We start from the raw sequence: 7,500 nt of genomic DNA, 5'->3' as shown, positions 1-7,500 counted from the left end.
TAATTCCAGTTGGACAATACTGCAGCCTAATGTTTGAGAACATGGAGTGCAGTTTGATTGATCGGTTCATTTACTTGTTTGATTGCTGACTGGAGGCTACATCTAACAGTTTCAGTTTGCTCTTATGATGCAGGAGAGCGCAAAACATGTCAGATAGTGTTATAAAAATATGACATCATTTTGATAATGATGCAAATATATATATATATATATATATATATATATATATATATATATATATGGGTCTAGGACAGTCTACCGAAAGACTGTTTCACCAAAAGTGAAACTGGCTGTCACAGTTTCACGAAAGAACTTTTTAATGAAAAGAGTGCTTTCGCAAAACTTTTGTAAAAGTACAGGGAATCGGAGGGGGAAGTGGTAGTGGGCTAGATCGGACTACAGTGGGGATAAGGGAATATTCCCTTTTCCCCACTGCAGTGCGATCTCAGAGTGAGAATATAAACGTAGGGGGGATGGGGGGTGAAGGGGGGCAAAGCCCCCCTGCATAAACATGGTGTGTGTTTTTTTTTTTTGTGTATGTGTGTGTGTGTTTTACCTTCCGTTTACCGAAACTGTTTTTTCGGTGAAAGCAGTTTCGGTAAACGGTGTTCGGTAGGGTTGGATTCGGACAGTTGGTCTTTCGATCAACTGTCCTAGATCTATATATATATATATATATATATATATATATATATATATATATATATATATATAAATACTTCACAGGATCCCCAAAACATGATTAGAGATCAGAGGACATGCCCACATTCTAAAATGGTTGTTTTCCTACTGTCGTACCAAGTACAGCAATGAAAACATTGAAGAACAAGGCAGTGCTTCTCAGGTAATGTCTATTCAAGAACTGGTTTTGTCCTGTGAAATGAGGGAAAAGTGAGACTATTTATTCCCATTTATAAAAAAAATGTAGTACTGCCAATAAGAAATGTTGGGTTTAAAAAAGAGACAGTTTCTGAAGCAAATCTCTTCTATTTGTTTAATCACAAGACTGTTTACTTGTTGGTATGTGAGTAGCACAGCAGGGCTTTGCTGATCAGCCCTCGTATCTTATTTTGCTGTCATCCGTTGCATGATGGACATCAATGGTTTTCTTAGTGACTACATTTGCTTTCACTACAATGGGAGATAAAGCTGCACACAAATTCACATACATATTTTTTTCATCACTCTGTTCCTTGTTACGATTTGATTGGAAACACGTCTGCACTTCATGCTTAATCTTCTTCTGGATGCTAGTCCATGTTTTCACCACTTTCTGTAACTTTCCAATTTAAAATTATGACCTTGCTTGTACACATTTCTCTGCCTTTTTTATGAACTTTTCTTCTTTTCATAATGTATGCTAATAATTATACCTTGTTTATATAACGATTAATAATTGTAGGTGTGGCATATGAACCTACCGCACCCAATAATCAGAAATAATTGTGGATGTGGAATGTGAATCTACTCTCCCTTCCCCACCCAGTTGTCAGAAGGAGAAAAAATTAAATTGCAATTTTTAACAAGGACACATATAAACGTTCGTCAGACTTGGCTTAGTGCTTTACAGACGTTTTCTTATTTAATAAAAATCAATTCGATAAATGCAATTTTGAATAAAAAAAATCTAAATGAGATTTGATTAATTTGTTCCAGGCAGTGTTCTTCTTGCCTGACAAATTGAAACACTGAATATACGACATAAACATTTTGCTCCCACTTAAGTCTTGATTTGTTTTGCAGTAATTGTCACCTGCTGTCTGGAAAGAAGCGAAAGAAAAGAGAGAGAGAGAGAGAGAGAGAGAGAGAGAGAGAGAGAGAGCGACAGACAAAATATGAGAGAACATCTGATTCCTTGCTGTCAAGTTCTACGTCTAATAGTGATAATTTAAAAGTTTACTGTACAATGAATTAAGGTACTACTGTGCTTTTTAGATGTGGTGATTAATACAGATGTAGAAATGTGCATGAGCGACCCAGTGACAGTAACGTTGTACATGTAACTAAAGGCTGAAATGCTATCATGCAGTCCACAGGTCACCGATCAGGTGACCTAGTGCCTTCCCTGTACAAAAGAGTTGTATAGCCTTGTTTTTTTATGTGATTTTATATTGGCTAGTGTAGATATTATATGATTTTATGATTTTATTTGTGAGTTTGTATCAGCAAGAAAGATCTATGCAGTCATATGTCAATCTGTTTTCTGCTGAACGACTTTTTTGCTTGCCTGTACTTCTCCTCATACATCCTAGAGCAAATAAACTCCCATTTGTGTTAAATGGTTTGCTGTGATAGTCACTATCAGTACTTCTCCACTCTGCAACTCCATTCTTCCATTCACCTATCTCAGTACTTTTCTGTTTAGTTGGGGCTGGATGTATACTATATATGTTGTATTAATCATTTGTTAGCCAGGTAAGTGGGTTGCTCTATACTAATAAACAAAGTCCTACCTCTTCTAGTAATCTGTATATTAGTGCTTTCAGACTGGACACAGCATAATCCTATCCTCCCCCTCCTCAGTCAATAACACCTTTTAGTAAATGGTATTCCTGTGCTGCTAGAACCTGCCAATCATTCTCCTTCTGTTTCTCTAACTTCCTGTCTCCAGTACAACTAGTCATAGTTACTCTATTTCCACTTCTTCTTCTTCTTCTTCTTCCAGCTTTTTCCCGGATAGGGGTCACCACAGCGGATCACCTGTCCGCTTATGATTGGCAGGGGAGTTTTACAGTGTCGAGTTGCCAGCCCGGCGCCCAACCTTCCACAGAAGGCACACGCACACACACACACAGTCACACCTAGGGCCAATTTAGAGTGTCTAATCCACCTGCAGCATGTCTTTGGGATGTGGGAGGAAACCGGAGCACCCGGAGGAAACCCACGGAACCACAGGGAGGACATGCAGACTCCGCACAGAAGACACCCCAGCCGAGGATCGGACGGAGAACCTCTTGCTGTGAGGTGACAATGCTAACGACTGCACCGCCGTGGCCACCTATTTCCACTAAACCCTTCTTTAATCTCCCTTCAAGTCTTGCCTCCTTTCCCACCCCCCCTTTTCCTTCTGTACATATTGTAAATATATAAATATAAACTTAAACTGTATTGTTAATATAGTGTATTTTTTGTCATTAATAATCCATTTATCATAGGTCTACTAATGTAAAATTTGAAACATACTAATTTTGTATTTTATTCTTACTTTTATGTTTTCTTCTTAGTACAAATTTACTTCATTCTTTTGTTTATGAATCTGGGCTGAGACTGCAATCGATTGTCCATTGTGATTAGGACTGTACCTTGTCAACAAATGCAAACAAACAAACAAAAAACTAAAAATGTCTGTTTATGTATCTGGTCTGAAACTGAAATTGGTCAGTCTATTATGATCAAGATTTTATCCCTGCCAATATGTTTAAACAAACAGACAAACAAACACGCAAACAAATAAAAAGCAAAAGCATGCTTACAGCTAGTTATTGGTAGGTGGGAGGAAACTGAAGTATCTACAGAAACCACAAGCAGACATAGAAAAACAATCATATATATGTGTGTGTGTGTGTGTGTGTGTGTGTGTGTGTGTGTGTGTGTGTGTGTGTGTGTGTGTGTGTGTGTGTATATATATATATATATATATATATATATATATATATAAAAACTCCACATATCCACATAGACAGTGGTCAGACGTAAGGACTGAACCCTGGAGCACTAATGTACAGACCTTGGGGGTTCAGAAACGTTTGTAATGCACGGTGTATGCTAAATATCACAGACGCTTTACTGGGAAGCAGTCCAGTGCTATTAGCTACATATCAGGATCAGCATAGTGCTATTCACAAAGAGTTGCTTAGTAAATTAGCTCACCTGTAGTACTGTCAACAGCCATGCTACTGAGAAGCAGTGAAGTGGCAATCACATGACTTGCATAATATGAACATTCCGGGTCTATATTAGATCATCAAAATCTTTCATCGATGGTTTATTCATCTACCCATATCCATTGAAACTAACTATAGCGAACATCAACATTTTTTACAGGGTAAGTAACCATTTCATCAACACCACAGCACATATCACACTAAATCCCAAACCTCCCCTAACTATATATACCAACTCCAAGATCACACTACGGTGGGGAAAAGGGCAAAGTTATGGTGTTGGCCAAATGGTTACTTACCCTGCAAAAAAAAAAATTAGATGTTCTCTGAAGTTAGTTTCGATGAACAGGGGTCGATGAATAAGCCATCAATGAAAGAAGATTCTGACAATCTAATATAGACCCAACATTCCAAGGATATCCATGGTCACATGTGCAACGATGCTGCAACTTACAAACTTCGAGAAGGCCCTAGAGGGCTAGCACAGCAAAGTGTAAACTCAGGTCATCATTATAGATGGGGAGGAAAGTGTGGGGTGGGGTGAGATAGAAAGGGCAGAAATGGGGAAAGCACAAGCAGAATTAACTTGAAAGAAAGATAGGAAAGATAGGTGGGACAGGAGAGAGAGGATCATAGATGCACGCACACACACACACACACACACACACACACACACACACACACACATACACACACACACACACACACAGACACACAGACACACACACACACACACACACACACACACACACACACACACACACACACACACACACACACACACACAAACACACACACACACACACACACACAAATATATGGGTACCACAATTCCTGAAATGAACTGCCAAAACACGGAATGCTGAAGATACATCGTAGTGACTATTACCTCGAATCCTGATAAACCCTTCTGGTCTGGACCTAGGAAGAAGCACTGACATGGGTGGTCAAGCTTCCGAGCCTTTTAATTGCCCATTTTCTTTCTTTGAATAAGAAGGGTAGATGGGGATGGTAGAAAGGAGCTTCTGTGGAATGAAAGGAGGGAAAAATACCAGGGGCAGACAAACAAAGATAAAATTGTGACAAAGTCATACTGGAATAATATGGGCACAAAGGGTGAGGCAATAGTAGAGGGATGCAGCCCGACAGAGTGAGAACGTTTGGTACTGGGGGGGATTGGACTACAAAAAGGGTATGGAGAGAGATGCCCGAGTTAAGAAAACACCATGATGGGGATAGGCAAGGTGCAGTCAGCCTGTCTGGAATAACACAGAGGAGAACCTAGTTCTATGTCAGTAACTTCTGTGGTTGATTATGGGCAGGCTCTCAATCTAGAGACCCAATGGACAGGACTAGACAGCTGTGTGAGTGCATAAGCCACACAAGGAGACCGTCCATGGACCTAATGTATGTATTCAGCTGCCAGATCAGCTTGGAAATGACCAGCCAATGCATATGGCATAGTCTGGGCAAGGAGGGGATCCCTCAGGGTCACTTTCAGTTGAGAAGTATCCGCCTCTTCCTCTGAGCGGTAGTGCAGAGACCACCAGTGAGCCCACAAAGTCACCTTCAACAGAGTGACTTCAGCCCACCTGCAGAGAGACAGGCCTACAACTGCTGGTGAACAGCACCAAGCATATTAGCTGGTGCAGATGCAGGTGGCTGACACTACTCTAAAGCTGAATATGCAGAAAGGAAAGACAAAATAAAAGAGCAAAAATACATCACATTAGTGCACGTGTGTATGTGTGACAACTTGTATTTCACTTTTCCATTGTATACATCTAATTCTACATATACCTTACCACCTGGAGAGCCTGTCACTTCTACTTAGACAAACACCTGTTGAAGGTAATCTTCTCTGCTACTATAACATAAAACAGAGACAAGTTCATCTACCAACAGACGACTAGGACAGCAACAGACAATAGTTAGAAAACACACAGCAAAAATCTCTAAACAGTGCTTAGTATAAAATGCTATGCCTGTCTCCCTAGTCTTTACCTCTTACTGGCCGAGTAGGCCAGGTTGGCACCTCTGCAGGTTGCTATACTGATTTGGGCACTACTTGCCAGAGCAGGAGATATCAGTAGCATATCATACCACCCTGGCAAGCTGGAATGTTTCCAATTATCTCTGTGCAGCATATACAGAAACATTTTTGCCTCCTGGCTACAAGAAGTTGGAACTCTGCTGAACCTAGTACCTGAAGAGACCACATTTACTCAATATGTTAGAATGAAGAGAAAAATTGTAGCCTGATGCACATGGCTACACTTTATGGACCCCATGTGATCTGCAGCATTGGGCACCTAGGGTGGACTATGAAAATATTATTAGCAGAGAGGTTGTGCTGCGGACTTTGCAGTGCTGTGGCATGAGCATAGTGCGCACATGACTTCCTAGGCTAAGAATGGACAGGAATAAGCATAATACCATTGGCTGTGGATGATAACACTATGTGTTGTATCAGGGATTCACATATGATTTTTATTTATTTATTTATTTTACATTTGTTTACCTTGGGGGGGGGTCGACTGGACAGAGCTGTCTGTTTTCGGTGGAGGCCTGGGGAGAAAAGCTCCAGAACAATTGCTAACATATTATACATAAGATATGATCATTGTGTTATCTCATTATCATAGTCACTGCACTATGGGGTCCATTATAGCATGGTGAAAATCGTATTTGCAATATTGTATGGGGACAGCATTAAGATGAGCAAATCAGGAGCAGAAATTCAGTAGATAAGAGTCTGTACTGCGGTATAAGCATGATGAAAGAAGACAGGACAAGACAACTCAATGCACTTTAAGAATGCAATAAATACAGAAGAGTACATGGAAGTAACAGGGGCAGTAGAATGAGTGAGGGGGCCAGCTATGAGGAAGGGTCATACTGTGGCATATGCACATAAAGTATAAGACTTGCTGAAAGGCAAATAAGGCCTTCTGTATATAATCACACTGCTTGCAATCAGCACAGTGGTGCAAGAAAATGGACAATGGCAGCATGCCCACTGCTGCTGTCAGTATGGCACAGAGTGGGAATGGTGACAGCACATTAGCGGACAGTCATGTGGCCATCCAATGAAGGCAGGGGGAACAGTGCTGAGACATGGTCTGCCAAGGCCAGTAATGCACACACACACACACACACAGACACACACACAGACACACACACCATAATTCACATTTGTAATTTACATATATACACTGTTGTTTCACCCTTTGTGCCCATACTATTTCTCTCTGGCTTTGTAGGGATCAAGATAATGGCATTGGCTGGACCAGTTCATCACACAGGAGACAGAGGTGCTAATGCTGGCCCCATGCACACTTGGAATTTGTATTCTTGACAAGGGTAAACCAGACAAAACTTTCCACAGGGTCACTAATATGTTACTGCATTCCAGTACCAAGACACAGGCTATCACCAGGGAGAGGTCCACCACAGGAGATGGACCATCAATACAGATGGAAGAGAATTCCTGGTAACTTTATTCAGGGCAGGTGATCGAAATGTCATACCTGACAGTGGCTTGGATGTGGGAGCTGGGCTGGTGATGACTTTCTGAGTATCTGTAGAGGATGCACCAGGTTAGTCTTAACGTGTT

Source organism: Protopterus annectens, chromosome 13.part0 (assembly GCF_019279795.1).
Source record: "Protopterus annectens isolate FY-2018-M chromosome 13.part0, PAN1.0, whole genome shotgun sequence".
NCBI classification, from domain to species: domain Eukaryota; kingdom Metazoa; phylum Chordata; order Ceratodontiformes; family Protopteridae; genus Protopterus; species Protopterus annectens.
Note: the sequence above shows the minus strand (reverse complement) of the source record.